Source organism: Sphaerodactylus townsendi, linkage group LG15, assembly GCF_021028975.2.
Source record: "Sphaerodactylus townsendi isolate TG3544 linkage group LG15, MPM_Stown_v2.3, whole genome shotgun sequence".
NCBI lineage: Eukaryota > Metazoa > Chordata > Lepidosauria > Squamata > Sphaerodactylidae > Sphaerodactylus > Sphaerodactylus townsendi.
This window is the reverse complement of record NC_059439.1, coordinates 28,031,863-28,047,768: the sequence shown is the minus strand read 5'-3', so window position 1 is coordinate 28,047,768 and position 15,906 is coordinate 28,031,863. Positions and strand designations below refer to the sequence as shown.

Sequence of the window (15,906 nt, the reverse complement as noted above, 5' to 3'; positions counted from 1 at the left end):
TTTGAATCCCACCACCGGAACCAGTTGTTAAATTATTTGAATCCCACCACTGGATGGAAGCATTGCTTGCATATGCACAAACCTAAATATTGGCTAGAAGTGTGCCTGCATATGCACAAACATGTATGTTTGGTGTTTGACTACCCAACTGCAAAAGACTGTCTTTCAGAACTTAGGTTCATTAGATGTTCGTTCCTCACGCTGGAAGGAAAGCACATACAATATCTAACTCCTTCCACACCCTCTGTGCCCCTGGCAGTAAGCCGCTCCTCTTTAGCTCCCCTTGCAACACCCACTAGTACGCATTCTATATGCTGCACTCCTTTAATAATGTGTGAAATAATTGCTACCCTTTGTAGCTCTCTTCTCATAATCGCTAATGTGACTGGAAGTTGCCATATGTGTTTAAAAAGCAGGGGAAAGCATCCGCTCTTATTATATAACAACCTCCTGGCTGTGCACAGAAGGGTGGCGAAGTGTGTTAATGGATAAACTAAGCTCCGATAACTGTTCATACACTGGCTACTGACGTCTCCCTGCTGACTTTGTAATAACCCTAACTGCTGTGACCTGGTATTCCCTTTCACCGGTATGTTCCAGAAAGGCCCAATCTCCTCACCGGTATGTTCCAGAAAGGCCCAATCTCCTAGGCTTCTTCCCCAACTCTTGCTTGACTATTTACTGAGATTTACGGGGTTCCCATGCTCTGTTTCTCCTCTCCCCACCCCTTTGATTTTGTCTTGCTGTCTCCAAATACTCTGCTGTCTCCAAATACTCTACTGTCTCCAAATACTCTGAATGCAGCTTTGCTCAATTCCTCGCCAGTCGCTCTCCGTGGCCTGCAATGTTGTGTTGACTAGTCAGAGGAAAGGCAGTTTTGCTGCTCGCTTCAGGAAAGGAGCCAACAGGTGTCCTCTTCTGGGAGTCCAGCAGCGCCTTAAAAGATTAACAAAGTCAGTACCAGCATAAGCTTTTTGTGAGTCAGAGTTCATTTCATCAGACACATACCCTAGATCACAGGTGTCAAACTTGCAGCCCTCCAGATGTTCATGGACTACAATTCCCATCAGCCCCTGTCAACATGGCCAAATGGTAGGACTCATGGGAATTGTAGTCTATGAACATCTTGAGGGCCATAGTTTGAAGACCCCTGCCCTAGATGCATAAGAGTGCCTTTAATGCATTCTTGAAAACGGGGCAGACGGGGCTGGGAGGTGAGTCTTGTAAAATTTTTGCTTTCTCTGTCAGAGCATTTGGAGAGAAAGTCTTATTTTGTTTTAAACGCTGACAGCGCATTACCCATTTAAGATGTGTTCTCAAGGTATGGGGTGGTAGTGAGCCTGGTATTGGGTGCTCAGGAGGCAAGAACATCTACATTCTACCCTAAATAGAATATGAGCAGCATATTTAGGATTGAGGGGGAAAAGGAGACTTGTATAAAAAAAACCACAACCTTGTTTCAGCAAGATAGAATCTCAGTTCTGAGCAAATACCCCTCTTCTTTCTGTGGAATGCTCCATTTGTAGGTCTACTCCCGAAGAGCCACACCCACGGCGGAGCATTCCACAGGAAGAAGAGGGGTATTGGGTCACAACTGAGCTTTTTATCTTTCAGTGAGACAAGGTTGAGCATGTTTGATATAAAGACTAACCGTTTTCTGTGGCATAAGCTGATGTGGACTAGAGTGTGCTTCATCAGATGCCTGAAGTTTAGTCATGCCTGGCTGATGAATGTAGACAAACATTTGTACGCACTGGGGCCAGAAGCCTGTGATATGCAGGAGTTGTATGCTGTGATTCTGTTGTGTCAAGTTAAAATGAATGTAGGATGAGTATAGTTTCACAATGTCCTAAATGGAGTGTGATTTGATTTACTTTGGTTTGCGTTTACTAAACAAGCTGAACATTTAGTAAATATTCTTAATAGCATTTAGTAAACAGATTCTGCACATATCCAGAGTCATGCTGTGGAAGTGGTTGTCCATTCATCCATTTCTGTGTGCAGTTGATCTGTCTTCCATAGAGGTCATGAGGTGGGGGATGTGACAGTTCAGTTTCACTTCAGTCTCCATACCACAGATGTCAAACTCGCAGCCCTCTAGATGTTTTGGACTACAGTTCCCATCATCCTCTGCCAGCATGATGCTGGCAGGGGATGATGGGAACTGTAGTCCATAACATCTGGAGGGCCGCGAGTTTGACACCTATGCTCCATACCATGATGTTAGTTGAATACTCAGGTGTTGTTTTTTTAAATTTGACCTGCATAGCCAAAGCTGTGCTGCTGTTGTGATTACAGCATCCTTTTACTCAATCAGGTGAATGGAGACCTTGATTTTGGGGGAGTGTGTATTGGGTTATTGTGTATTTGTGGCTTCATCGATAAAATCGATAAAAGGAGCAGCAGTGGCGTAGGAGGTTAAGAGCTTGTGTATCTAATCTGGAGGAACAAGGTTTGATTCCCAGCTCTGCCGCCTGAGCTGTGGAGGCTTATCTGGGGAATTCAGATTAGCCTGTACACTCCCACACACGCCAGCTGGGTGACCTTGGGCTAGTCACAGCTTCTCGGAGCTCTCTCAGCCCCACCCACCTCACAGGGTGTTTGTTGTGAGGGGGGGGAAGGGCAAGGAGATTGTAAGCCCCTTTGAGTCTCCTGCAGGAGAGAAAGGGGGGATATAAATCCAAACTCTTCCTCTTCTTCCTCTTCTTATTGTGTATTTGTGGCTTCATCGATAAAACATGCCTGGACTCTCACAATTCTTTGGCATATTCACCTGAAAAAAATATTAACTACACCTCGGAAACTGTCAAGCTTGCGCAGTATTGTACTGGCAGTTAACATTAGTTCATTGGTTTGTCAAACCACAAACCTTCTGAGATCTTTCAGCAGAGCAGCAAAGGACTAGAAAATTTTCCATCCATCTTTGCACGCATCCATGATCTGAAATTCACAGTTTATACTAAAGTGCTTCAGGGGGTAAATGTTTCTTTTTCTCCTGTTGCCCTTCTCCTCTATCTCTCTCACTTACAAATAGGGAAAAATTGGTAACGATTATTTGGCGAAGGTGGCATCAAATCTTTTCAATGTTGTGCCTTTTCTTGCTTCCATTCTTCGAGGGTATTAAAAAAGGTAAAGTTTCCCCTTCAGTCATGTTCGACCGTGGGGTACCACTGCGAGCAGTGATTTTATAGGCAAGCCTCTTTTGTGGGGTAGTTTGCCATTGCTTTCCCCGGCTATTCTTTACCCCCTAGCTATGAGCGAGGTACTCATTTACCGAACAAGAAATGGACGGATGGCTGAGTTGACCATGAGCCAGCTGCCAGGATATCTGACCCCCAGGGGGCTCGAACTCCTGACCGTGTGAGTGGCAGTGCAGGCACTTAACCACTGCGCCACACGGCTCCTCGAGGATATTAAAGTACACACAAAGAGTGTGGCATTTCTCTTTCCCTTTCCGCTGGCTTGGTTGTTAATAATCACGAGACAGTAAAGGATCATGTCAGTCCATTTTCCCTTTACTTCAGAACATTTGGGAGAGTTTTTCTTCTTAACCCTGCAGGAGTTCATTGTATCTGGTTCTGACTTTTTTTTTAAAAAAAAGGTTTTAGCCTGCACCGTTGAGAAAATTCAAACTGCTCAATCTAATCGTATCTAAGAGGCGTGTTGCTACAGAGCCCTTGACGGTTTTGGCAGGAGGGTTGTAAAGCTAATCCCAGTGCTACAATCAACACATAAGGAAGTAATTGGAAGTAAGAGAGTTGAGATTCCAACAAAGCGTCTCTTAGTACTGTTGACAGACAGCCCAGGATCCTAAATCTTCCTTTCTTGCAGCAGGGTTGACCTGGGGTGGGACGGATGTGCTTCCATCGCTGGTTGAGCAGAAAGCATATGTCTCTGCTGTGGGCAGGCTAGCGGCACAGTCTTGAGGCATCTATTGCTGTAGAACTGACTTTGCCACATGCCTCTTCTTGCTAAGCGGTGATGGATTTGCGTCGGGAGGAAATGCCCTATCAGTAGGCATCCTCTATCACTTCCCGGCACTTCACGTCATCCTTTTTGGGGCAGTGAGCTGGCGCTAAAGTTGTGTGTTTTCACAGGTGAGCTTGTTTGACCAATAAGGTTTACCCCAGGGTTCTTCTGTGGAGGAAGAGGCTCTTATCTGCTTCAGCAAGACATTCTTGGGTGTTTTCAGGCATGCATCTTTGCTGAATATTTTGGGCAGTTTGAGGGTCACGGCTGTCCTTTTTAACACGTTACCTTTTAGGGTGTACACCTTGAAACAGGACAAAATGTGCTCCCAAGCGAGCATCTTATAGATACACTCATTGGTGAGGTTAGATTGGCTGCTTAGTGGCAAGCCTGGGCCTTTGTGATCTGAGATATAGCCTTGCGTTTCTGCATGGGTGAAATAGCTGTGGCATTTATTATATGCTTGCTTGTACCAGGATAAAAAAGCTTGCTTTCCCCTGCTGAGGAAAAGCACTATGTCTGCTGACATGTTTGGCCTTCTCTCTTTGTTTTCTGGCCTTTAGAAGCCGGAAGGTAGAGTAATCCAATAGTGCGACCGTAGCGCTGCAGTTTGCTTCCCTGGCAGAGGAAATTCAGCACTACCAGAGCAACAGGCTTGGGGAATGGGGTGGAGATTGGAAGGCTGGCTGATTTACTTTGGCCCTTGGCTACTTGCTCTGAGGCAGATGAGCGCTGCAAAATGGGAGGGAGCCAAGCAAGAATAAAGAGCAAAACATTAAAGCTGGATAACTTTTGAGCAGCAGTCGGATCTGGTCGTGTTTAACAGTAAGGGTGATGCTATTGACCGACGCTGACGATTGAGGGAAGGTGAGAGACCCGATTTGTGTTCGTTCGTTTTTTAGATACAGGCAAAGCTAACAAAAAAAATGTATTTTGCTAAAATGTAGCTAGAGTGTGCAAATGACAGACTCCCAATTTTGCCTATTGTTGGGAGCATTAAAAATGTTTCTCTTCTTTTTGAATGAGCAAAATGATTTTTTTTAAAGAGACGTTATTGCTCAACATGGGTAGAATGAAGATTTTAATGTTAAAACAACCTGCCGTGTTAGATGATGCTTGCTTTTACTGTAAATGTATCTTTCAGGATATGTTTGTACGCTGAAGATGTGTTTTCAGTGTTGCAAAGTTTAACTTGATAGTCTGTTGGGCTGTTCGCCCTGGCGATTATATGGACCTTTGAGACAACAGCACACTGTTTGTGCCATGCACTTTGTAGCACTGGGTATATTCTTAGTTTAACTACAGAAAACTGAAGTGTTTAAATCTGTCTTGCGCCCCAGAGCATGCATGAGTTCGATGGAAAATGTATAGGGTTTATTTTATTTTATTTTTAGCATGCTAGCTAATGTGGGAAGAAGGCCTTTAGAGTGGAAAATCTGAACACCACATCTCTAGGAGATCATCTTGGAATGAATCTGTCTAGTACTGTGGACAGCTCTGTAAAAAACAGTTCTAATCTGGAGAACTGGGTTTGATTCCCCACTCCTCCACCTGAATGGCAGAGGCTTATCTGGTGAACCAGATGTGTTTCCACACTTCTACATTCCTGCTGGATGACCTTGGGCTAGTCACAGTTCTCCCTGAACACTTTCAGCCCCACCTACCTCACAAGGTGTCTGTTGTGGGGAGAGGAAAGGAAGGAGTTTGTAAGCCATCTGGAGTCTCCTTACAGGAGAGAAAGGTGGGGTATAAATCCAAACTGCTCCTCCTCCTCCTCCTCCTCCTTTTTCACAAGCAGCTCTCAAGGATTTGTAGTTTAATTTGTCTGTGTACTACTTTATTTTGTACACCTTACTATACTTTCAGAGTATCATCTCGTGACAGTGTAGTAGTTATCAGTATTCCCCATTTCTATCCAATTCTAACCTCTGTGTTTGTGCCATCAAGTCACAACTTATTTATTGCAAGACTGTAGCATTTTCAGGGCAAGAGACATTCAAAGGAGGTTTATCTGCCTTTACCTAGGCTGAGAGAGTTCCCAGAGAACTGCAACAAGCCCACGATCATCTAGCAGGCTTCATGTGGAGGAGAGGGGAATCCAACCTGCAGAGTAGAGTCAACTGTTTTTAACCACTACACCGTGCTGGCTTCTAACTTATCCTAGCACCACATTCTTGAAAATAGATCTGCACGGAGCTAGGAATTTACAGACTTAGTATTCTAACTTAGGTAAATTGACGGGAAGCCCGAATTAGTCAACATAAAATCCCGAATCTTGCTGAGGAAGAATCAACAAGGCCTCTTCAAGATAAAGTCCTGCCCCAGGGTTTTTAAAAAAGATTATTTGGGAAGGTGTTAGGCATGCTGATAGGGGTTATCTGATGCCTTCCTACCCTGTTTACAGATTTCCTTGTAGCATCTGACCGGCCACTGTTAAAAACAGGATGCTGGATAGAATCTGGGACTGTTCCTGTAGAGCAGGGGTCTGCAACCTGCGGCTCTCCAGATGTTCATGGATTACAATTCCCATCAGCCCCTGCCACCATGGCCAATTGGCTGATGGGAATTGGCTGATGGGAATTGTAGTCCATGAACATCTGGAGAGCCACAGGTTGCAGACCCCTGCTGCAGAGGAATTAAATTATTAAGACAACTTTTAGTTCTCTCAAAATATCTGGTTGAAGATTACATCTTTTGCCACCGTATATTGTTCAGCCGAGCTTGTAACTTGCTGGTTCTCTTTATCGTATGCCTGCACAGCACAGAAAGAAAAGATGAGCCATATTTGCTTGAGGATTTATAAAGCACAAAGGAACTATCCGGCATTACTGTTCAAGATGTCAGATTTCAGCACACCTCGGTCACCCCGTCCCCTCTTGTCCTCACCCCGGTCACTGTGAGAGACTCCTGACACGGTAGAGTCCAGTACTGCCCAGTTTCAATAAGGAAGGCCAACTGACAACTTCCACACCCAACCTGACAACTTTGTTCAGATTCTGGAATGCAGGTTTTCTGTTTCAACAACCTAGCAAGCGTGTTGGGAGGTAAAGTGAATTCTCTGGTCTTGGGCTTACTGTTCTGCATAGAACTTCACATCCGTGGATGCCGGAAAAGTGTGCGTGTCATGATGAGCTGGAGAGTTATGTGATTATCATGAAGACCTAAAACAAATACTGTGATTTGGCCAGAATACCTTGCAATTGGCCAGCGTTGCAGATACTTTTATAGTGCTTAGCATCCTAAGGAGGTGGGTAGTGAGGCTGGGGACAGGATGTGCAAACCTAAACAGAGCTGTGCGTATCCGTCTTGCGTGGGTGTTCAGTCTTCAAAAGACATACATACCCACCTCATCTCTGAGCACGCTCCCCATTGGCTCGAAGTTCACTGATACCTCCCCAGCCTCCAAAAGATCGTTGGTTGTGGCTCTTGTGGCCAACAGTTGAGGAGGGACTGTACCGAAGAACGGCTTCCCTTCTCTTGATGCAACTGTGTAAAGTTTTGGCACGGTTTGTGAGTGACCTCACAGCGCTCTGCTGATTTTCCTGTGCAATCTCAAATGATTGCCAAAGCGAGGTAATAAAATGAGATTAGACCTGCGGTTACATCACGGTATTGACATTTGAATAATGGTTTCCCTTCTGTAGAGGGAAGTTAAGGGAAGTATAGGACTAGATACTCAAGGGCAGAACTCGCCCAATAATAATTTTGAAGTGTATGTGAGAAAACTATAAAAGTGGCAAGTATGAGAGGAAGAAAATGTCGACTTTTTTTGGTCTGTTGTGAAACAGGTGGCTTGCAAAATAGATCACCCTTTCATGCCTTACTCATCAAAAGTCGTAGCCCTATCCACAATTATCAGCGAGCCCCGCCTATATTACGGCGTGTGGCTGTCCCAGCACTGTGAGGCAATGAGCTAGCAAGGCCTGCTAAAACCTCGGCCTTGACTCTGTCGCTGCTTTTGTTTGGAGAATCTTCAGCCCTGAGAAGTTTTTATTTCTTTCCTCCTTGTCTTTCAATAGGACATAATCTTTACGGACTGAGATGATGCCTTTGTGCCTTCAATCATTTGAATTTTTTTCAGCATTTGTCCTTTTTTTCATGTTTTCTTTTTGGTCAGTTCCTCCCATGTCCTCTGTTTCCCCAGCATTTGTCCTAGTCAGTCAGGAACTACAATTCCCATCAGCCTCTGTCAGCATGGCCAATTGGCCATGCTGGTAGGGGCTGATGGGAATTGTAGTTCCTGAACATCTGGAGAGCCGCAGGTTCCCTACCCCTGGTCCAGAACAGGGGTAGGGAACCTGCGGCTCTCCAGATGTTCAGGAACTACAATTCCCATCAGCCTCTGTCAGCATAGCCAATTGGCCATGCTGGTAGAAACTGATAAGGAAACAACTGGCTATCTAGGAAAACGCAAATTCTGATCTAAATCAGTGTTATGGCGAACCTGTGGCACGCATGCCAGAGGCGGCACTCAGAGCCCTCTTTGTGGGCACACATGCCATCGCCCCAGTTTGGGCACTTGACAGTGACATAGCGCAAAAAGGGGCAAGGGGTGCGTGTTGCACTGGGCATGCACCTCTGTGGGGGCATGGCAAGGGTGTTTCGGGGGTGTGGCGGCGGTGTTTCGGGGCGATCCAGGGGCATTCCGGGGCAGGGCGGACAAGGGCATGGCAGGGGTGGGGGGCTCATGCGTGCCCCGGGTGCAGTTTCCCCTTGCTCCGCCCCTGGCACTCGGTCTCAAAAAGGTTCACCATCACTGTCCTAGATTTTAGCCCTGCTGTCCAGTATCTTGGATTCTGGATAGAATTTGCCCACTTTGAGTGCCTCGGTCATTTTCAGCACTCCCTCGTAATTTGCCCCAGATTCTGCTCAAACGATAGTTCTCAGCATGTTTGGGTTCTTTTATTTCAAGCTGACTTCTGGGTCTGGTGTTTTAGGAGACTATGTAAAGGACTCATTATGGGTTGCTGCAACGTGGCCCACCGGTACCTATTTCAGTGAAATTGGGTAAGTGATCTCGGCCGAACCCGTGGACCAAGGGATGTTGTGTGAATGAGAATGAAAAAAGGTTTTTGGAATTGATGCCAGCCACCTAATAAGGCATTCAAACAGGAAATGTTGAAAGCAGGCTGGGGTGAAGATATCGTAGAAGCCTGTTACGGAACACTAATGGCTCGACTTTTTATGATGCTTGGATGTATATACTGCAATATGTAATCTCTCGCGATCTATGCAGCAAAGTAAGTGGCTTTTGAGCACAGCATAACTTGCCTCAGTTTTCCATTGGTAAAATGAAGAACGGGGCTGCTTGTCTTTCCCATTCAAACCTGATTGGGTATCATGGATTCCTGACTAACTTGCCCTGTTAAAACAATTAAACAGCAGATTTCTCGACCTTGTTGGGAGATGTTTTTGAAAATCACGGCTACTCTGTTTTTCGTGCTGCCGTGCTTGCCGCATAGCCACTTGGCCAAAACAAAAACCAGAAAGAAAGAAAAGAAATACTGAAGGTCTGCTTTAAAATAATTATGCAAAGAGGGCACATTTGTTTAACAGTTTTGAGTGTATTCGGGATATTTCAGGCCTAGTATTAGCATCCCCGTTAATAGTGATCCTACTTGTAGCATCTGCTCTGAGGCTTGATGGTTATTTAACAAATACTTTTAAAATATAATCTCTCTGAATGGATAGTCTGTGTTGCTTCACACAGGGAGCTGCGGTTTGGGCTCGGAGTCTTTCTAGTGAGTTCGCTTACTAGTAACTCGCCAGTCGGGTTGTTCTTGGCAACGGAGTCTTTGGCCAAGCATGTTGTTTGTCTGTGGTCTGTAGTTTCGCTACCACAAAAGGCCTGTTGGTTAAATACTCTCTGTTGCCATCAGCATACAAGTCTTCTGTAAAGCTTTGCATCAGAACGGAGGTTGGTTTTGTGGGGGTTTGTATGATCTTCTTGGGCAGAAGAGAAGACCGCCCAATATTTTGAAATCTGAGGGACCTTCCCAGTGGTCCCTCCCAGGATTTAGGGCCGGTTGCACAGTGCACTGGCCCTCGGGCTTACGCCTGCCTTTTGGTGGTGTTTGTCCTATGGGGCTTCTCAGCAGTGGGGAGGTCTAGGGCTTTCTCCTGTGCTGCCGAAAAGCCCGTGTGGAGTGGGTGGGGTGGCACTGCATCAGTGCCGCGGCCTACTGCCTCAAGGTTTGGATGGGGCTCTTAGAGTGCGTTCACTTCAATGCTCATGTCAACTCATTGACCAAAGCAGCAGAAACACAAACACAGGGCAAACTCAGCCTTTCCTTGGATTTGTACCAGAACAAAGCTTGGATATCGCTTAACACAGAGGAAATGTTAAAATACACCGCAAGCAATGAGCGGTGTCCTATATGAGAAGACATCAGTTTGTTTGAATGCTTATTGAAGAGTTTGCACAGAAGCAGTGGGGGTCAGGATTGGTCCTCGTCAGTAAAAAGCCGACCGTTAACGCAAGATCTCTGGCTGGTGGTAGCTCAGTGTAGCCGCAGAGTCCCTTCGAGCCATAAGAATTGATGGTTGGCTGGCCTAGTTCCACTCAACCAAGAAACATAGCTTTGAGCTTCTTTTATTTCAAGCCACGTTTAGTATTTGAGGTGGCTGCTGCAGGAGTTTCATTCTTGATCATCCTTCACAAAAATCCACAAATAGCAAAGCTTCATGTATGAATGATGAAGGTGTCAGAAGCGTTTCATTATTATTATTCTTTGTAGGTTCATGAGTTGTCCGGTTGTAGCACCTAAGCTTAAATGCTGAGCTAATTTGCCTTCTCCATTCATTTACCTGGCTGCAAAGGTACAGAACCAGTTATTCGTTGCCCTTGCAGTCCTGCCTGGTTCTTGCCACTCCTTAGTCCAGAGTATAAAACACTGAATTGTGTCTCCATATTGTGTAATCTCCCCCTTCCACACACACACTTTTCAGCACCTCTTAGCTCCAAGTGAATAGGGTAGGATTAAAACAGTCTGCTGTAGCCAACAGTTTAGACATAAAATCAGAAAGTGGGTGACTGACCTTCAGTGGGGAAACAGCAACTTCCCAGCCCCCATTTCTGATGTCCAGATCTAAACAAGGATGATACTGTAATGTAGCCATGCAAATAAAACCACAATATATATTTATATATTAAAAACCCTCCAGCATGCCTGCCCACGCATACCTGCGTTAGTCATTCATGGCACATCAAAGTCCTAATACAAACAAGCCCGGATGATTTTCCGCGTTAAAAACAAAGCCAGACAGATTGTTGGTAGTTGTGTGGGTTCAAAGCAAAATCTAGAACACAAAGCCACCTGACGCCATTTCTTAAAGAGTCGGAGTGACACAGAACAGTATAAGAGGGTAGCCCTGTTGGTCTGCAGAAGAGCTGTATTTGAGCTCCGTGGCACCGGAAGACCAACAAGATTTTCGGGGTGTAAGCTTTCAAGAGTCAAAACTCTCAAAAGTTTAGACCCTAAAATCATGTCAGCTCCGAGGGGATACTGAACTCAGATCTAACAAAACAGTATGCAAGCTTTCAAGTTCCCTAGGATTCTTCATCAGGCAGCCATTTGAAAAAGGGAGAGGAAGGAAGGAGGGAGGGAGGGAAAAAAAGCAGTTGTTTCAGGCTCCCGTCTTAAGGCCTTTTGTCTGTGTTCTGTGTATGCCAAGCAGATTTGGATAGATAAAGTGAGGCCGGGTGAACTGGTATCACCAGGCTGTGCCTTTGGGCTTCTAGGAGAAAGAATCTGTCAGCGTTCTTTGTAGCATGCAGGCAGGAAGCATTAAAGTGAGGGCTGGAAAGATTTGTTCCCCCCACCTCAAACACACATTTACCAGATCAGGGGCCAATTGGCCATGCTGGCAGGGGTTGATGGGAATTGTAGTCCATGAACATCGGAGAGCCACAAGCTGCAGACCCCTGCACCAGATGAAGAGTTCTGGAGGGCTCAAACACAAACTGTGTGGGTCTTAATTCCAGCATGGTGTAGTGGTTAAGAGCAGGTGGATTCTAATCTGGAGAGCCAGGTTTGATTCCCCACTCCTCCACCTGAGCGGCAGAGGCTTATCTGGTGAACCAGATGTGTTTCTGCCCTCCTACGTTCCTTGGGCCAGTCCCAGTTCTCTCAGAACTCTCTCAGCTCCACCTGCCTCACAAGGTGTCTGTTGTGGGAAGAGGACGGGAAAGGAGCTTTTAAGCCACCTTGAGCCTCCTCAGGTGAAAGGTGGGGTATAAATCCAAACTTTTCTTATGAATAAGTGGCTTTTGTGTCTTGCATTTCATTTATTGAAGCTTCCTCACCTCTTTTCCTGGAACAAATTGTTCTTGTCTATAAGAAGGAATGTAAGTAACTGTCCACAGATATTGACTCTGGGCAGTAGTGTTGATTTTGTTGAAGGTGCATGTCTAGGCCCATCTTTGTCTGGTCTCCACAGAACTGATGAGCTACTAAGTCTGTGTAAAGAGTGCCCCCCTGCTTCTTTTACAAACCTCCTTCGATGCTCAGTTCAGATCTCACTCTAAATCACAAGGGCCCCTTCCGCACATGCAGAGCAATGCACTTTCAATCCACTTTCAATGCGCTTTGCAGCTGTGTGGAATAGCCAAACCCACTTGCAAACAATGGTGAAAGTGGATTGAAAGTGCATTACTCTGCATTTGCGGAAGGGGCCAAGGACAGGCGGTTTTGACCCACTCCTGGGTGTTTGCATTCCGCCCTTTCAGCTTCACAGGTCTTACTGACTTGGGCTTTAAATAAAGCCTGTCTGTCTAAACATTATTCCAAACTGCAGCTTGCAAACTGGATCAAAGCATATGGGTTTTCTAAAATTCTGTTTTGCTCAAGGTTCGCCAGTCCCGTCCAGTCATCTCGTGGCCATCAAGTGTTCTAGCCTGAAGCCAAGAACACAACTGTGAATAGATGGCAACTCACCTTGATAAAAATTCAATGCGTTGTGATTTGCTAGTGAGAGCAAAAACGGGGGCTGCTTTTCCCACTTCTCTTGTAGCTGTTGAGCCAAACTCAGCACCCTCCTAACAACATCTGCTGGTCCCTGTCTATAATTGAGGACTCCTCTGAACACAAACATAAGCAGCTGGTGGCGGAAAAAGATACTCCCCGTGACTCCATCTTACTAGCTAGAGGGACCAGGGAAATTTGATTGGCTGCCTCGTAAAACATCCCTGAGAAACTGTATTCAAGTCATTCCAGGTTTTCTTGAAAAATTGCTTTCAGGGTTTCATAACTAATTTGTTTTGGAAACTTTTATCAGCACAAGTATCAAAACTAGTTGATGGTTAGATTATCTCTCTTTTTATTGGTTCTAATCAAGTTAAAGCTTTGACAGTACTTAAACAGTCTACTTCCCAGATCCTATATTGACTTGTCAGAAGCCCATCCCTAGCTTTGGCTAGTGGGTTTTGAGAACCATTGGTTGGCTCTCGCCAGCTTTTGTACTTAGACTCATCCAATCCCCCTTTTTTATTACAGTCCCTTTGTGGCTTTTGTCCATACCAGTTCCATGCTCTCTAAGGTAGTCTTTGGAGTAGTCACTCTGAAAAAAAAGCTGGCGAGAGCCAAGCAGCGTGATGTAGTGGTTAATGTGGAGAACCGGGTTTGATTCCCTGCTCTGCCTTTTGAGCTGTGGAGGCTTATCTGGTGAACCAGATTAGCTTGTGCACTCCAACACATGCCAGCTGGGTGACCTTGGGCTAGTCACAGTTCTTTGGAGCTCTCTCAGCCCCACCCACCTCACAGAGTATTTGTTGTCAGGGGGAAAGGGAAAAAAGATTGTAAGCTCCTTTGAGACTCCTTATAGGAGAGAAAGGCGGGGGGCATATAAACCCAAACTTGTCGTCTTCAGCATCAGCAGAAAGGCTGGTTAGATTCAACCCAAAGATTTGTCCATTGAAGCCTCATGCCAAATAATAACTTTGCTGTGTTTGAAACGAATCAGTTGGGGACATTGGGGACAATCTTTAGCTAAAGTCCTGTTCCTGATACCTGCGCTCTGATGGTGCATTCTCAAAATGAACAAATAAACCAAGTTTTGTTCCTGATCACGTTCTCGCAAACAGCCCGGTTGCCTGTATTCCTAACCTTGCCCACAACTTGGCGGTGCAAAGTTTTGCTGCGAAGAAATATTCTCTTGAGCTAATGGTAATAAAATAGAAAGTAAGAAGGAGGCTTAAGCAGCAGGGGGTCGAAAACCTTTTCCCCAACGACAAATGCTGCTCATGGACAACAAGGTCTGTTTTCGAGCCTTGTTAAGTAGGGGCTGCGTTAATTGGATTACAGAAGAAAGAATCTGGCTGTAAGCTCTCTCCTTACGCCAAGGTATTAATTTTTATTTCAGTGATACTCAGGAATGTGCTCACTCTGGAGATGTATAGAAACTAGAATATGAGGAACCTTGCTCTTGTCAGGGTGGTTTTTGTTGGAGGGAACTTTTAAAAATTAATGGGTTATGCCTCAGCATTAGAAGAGGTGGAGACAAATTTGGAAGCGCAGCAAATAATGGACCAATGTGGTATTGTGGTTAAAGTATTGGAATAAGAAAACGAGATCTGGTCTCAAGACTCTTACTCCCATGCAAAGCTCTCTAAGTGACCTGGGGTTAGTCACACCCTCCCCCTTGTTTATCTAGCAAGGCTGTTCTGAAAAGATACTGGAGGAGAGAGCCTGATCTCCTTGTAGGTTAGGTGGAATAAAGGGGGATTACTGATTCAGACCAGCTTCAGTAGATCCTGTCTTCAGTGTAGAACTTTTGTGCTTTTGGAAACCCATTTCAACTACACGATTGGGTGGCAGCCTCCGTTTGGAGTAGCAAAAAGTTCCTCACATGCAAAATAATGCACTTTCAATCCACTTTCAGTGCACTTTGCAGCTGGATTTTACTGTGCGGAACAGCCAAATCCACTTGCAAACAGTTGTGAAAGTGGATTGAAAGTGCGTTATTCTGCATGTGCGGAAGGGGCCGCAGAGGCGTGGGATTGTTTCTTCCTCTGAGGATCCTAAAGGCTTTAACTTCATAGTTTTCCTTCTGATCTTCCACATGCTTCTGATCTCCTCCCTTGGCTTGGTTTGGGTGTGTGTGTGTGTGTGTGTGTGTGCCTACTTTCTCCTTGTTTGTTATTATTTCCCTGAGTAAGGGTATTTTGGCTGGGTCTCCTGGAATAATTGTATTCTATATGTATTTACAATTAGCGGTATTACGAATTTCCTTTTACATGAGGCCTTGAACGTTCATGCTGAAGACAGTACTGCAAGGTGGCATTGCAGCACAGAGCCCTTATCCCTGGCTTCTGAAGATTATGATCTCTTTCTTACTTTGTATTAGGATCTGAAGAATAAGAGATATACAGGAATGCTGGTTCCTGAATGGTGGAGTCGGAGTCTAAGAATTTAAGATACCTTTTCCAGTTTGTGGAAGAGACTAGGTGGTGGCCGTGGGTCAGGGAGATGAACTCAAACTGGGGGAGACCTGGCCTTGAATACCCCTTTTATCCTATTAAACCTACCAGGTAACTTTAAACCTACCTCGCAAGCGCTTTTTGAGTGGGACTGTGTGTGTGTGAAACAACCTGCTCTTAGAGGCCAATCCTGAGCTCTGGAAGTCTTGAATTTGGGCTGAGAATGTGAAATCTTTTTTTTTCCTGTTCTCAATTTCGACTGCAAACAGCCTGAACGAATTCAGATGCTTGAAATGTGTGGTTGTTATCCTGACATGCTTGTCCTAGTCATAGCCGCTGTCACTGCTGACAACTGAGGCGGTGGGGGGCCAGCTGGAGAATTTTGAGGGCTGCTTTGGATTTGGCGTTCGGTGCTCTGGGTGCCAGAGAGTTGAAGGGGAATGTTGATGTGTTCCTTAGACCTCCGGAAATACCTGAAAGTGATTCACGATCCTTTCCTTCACCTCAGGAGGTGCTTATCA

At 45.3% G+C, this 15,906-nt stretch overlaps 1 protein-coding gene across 2 annotated transcripts in view; it reads left to right on the top strand.

Moving 5' to 3' along the window:
* PPP6R1 (protein phosphatase 6 regulatory subunit 1) overlaps nucleotides 1-15,906 on the top strand; it is a 49,922-nt gene that overhangs the window by 1,138 nt on the left and 32,878 nt on the right. The window lies entirely within an intron of this gene.